The 1,414-nt window shown below is 43.4% G+C and overlaps 1 protein-coding gene across 3 annotated transcripts in view; it reads right to left on the reverse strand.

Moving 5' to 3' along the window:
- Nucleotides 1–1,414, reverse strand: part of Ipo8 (importin 8) — a 64,227-nt gene that overhangs the window by 46,235 nt on the left and 16,578 nt on the right. The window lies entirely within an intron of this gene.

The following is a 1,414-nucleotide window of genomic DNA, read 5'->3' on the forward strand; positions in this document are numbered from 1 at the left end:
GTCTCCTTTCATCGCCTGATGAAGGTTAATATTCAGGAGGATGCCTATATGTTTGTCTTTGGATTCACCTTCTAATTAGCTTCTCTAGGATCGCGAATTATAAGCTCACTGTCCTTTATTTATGGCTTCTTCTAATTATTTTTAATTACCATATTAGTATCCCTTATAGTTTCCCATTAGAAAAGAGGATTGGTTTAAATCAGAGAAAATATGTGGAGGGCAAAAAGGCCTTGTGCACCCAGCTAAGCCCTGGAAATACAGCTGATCTCTCCAAAGGGAGTAAATACTTAGCCGTTTCCTGGAATGCTGGAGGCAAATACAGTTTACAAACTGACAATCCTTTGCTACCTGCTGAGACAGGCTCCGCCTATAGGCCCCAGACTTTATTTATCCCAGACTTTTCCCCCTGAAACTTTGAGCTTTACTTCTAAACCAGGAAACATCCTTGAAAGATGTCATTTGTACTTTACAACAGCCTAAGTGACTTCTATGTTATCATGACTCCTGCAGGTGTTTGTTGACCTCAGACACCCTTATCCTGAGCACTGTTTCTAAGACAACAAGAAACCATCTTGGGGATGAAGTCATATGTACTTTGCTAAGAACTTCAATGTAAACATGTCTTAAGCTTTGTCATACTCCTGAGGCTGAGTTGTTATCTGAATACTTTTTCCAAAATGTGCTGTGATTAAATATGACAAAAGTAAAATGATCTGGGTCAGACTCCAAGAAGTCTTGGCCCATCATTGGTTACCAAAACTGGGCTGAGCCGAGTTTCATTCTTACCCACCATGATTGTTTTGACCCACCTGATGTAAAGCCTACAGGGACCCTCCCACAAAAATAAGTAGCTAAATCTGTATTGGCTTAAAGTTGGCTGAAGAAGAGGAAGGCATCAATCCATGTGATTTCCCACGAAGAAGAAGTCTGTGTCCTCCTCCTCCTATAACCACAGCTGACCTGTAGACAGGCACCTTGAATTTAAGCTCAAGCAACACCTGGGTTCTGAGAAAACAGCCCACAGACACCAGACTGAACCTTGGATACTCAGTGATCGTGGCTGAGTTAATTTCTGGGAGCCTGATTCTCCTAAGGTAAAAATATATTCTTGGGGCTTGAGAGATGGCTTAGTGGTTAAAAGCACTGTTTTCCCAGAGAACCCAGGTTCAATTCCCAGCACCCACACAGCAGCTCACAACTGTCTGTGACTCCAATCCAGGGGATCTGGCACCTTGAGACAAACATGTACGCAGGCAAACACTAATGCACATGAAATAAAAATAAACCTTAACATGTGTGATTCTAAATAATGACAAGGCTTGGCCGGGCGATGGTGGCGCACGCCTTTAATCCCAGCACTCGGGAGGCAGAGGCAGGCGGATCTCTGTGAGTTCGAGACCAGCCTGGTCTACAG

This window comes from Microtus ochrogaster (genome assembly GCF_000317375.1).
Source record: "Microtus ochrogaster isolate Prairie Vole_2 chromosome 14 unlocalized genomic scaffold, MicOch1.0 chr14_random_2, whole genome shotgun sequence".
In the NCBI taxonomy this organism is placed as follows: domain Eukaryota; kingdom Metazoa; phylum Chordata; class Mammalia; order Rodentia; family Cricetidae; genus Microtus; species Microtus ochrogaster.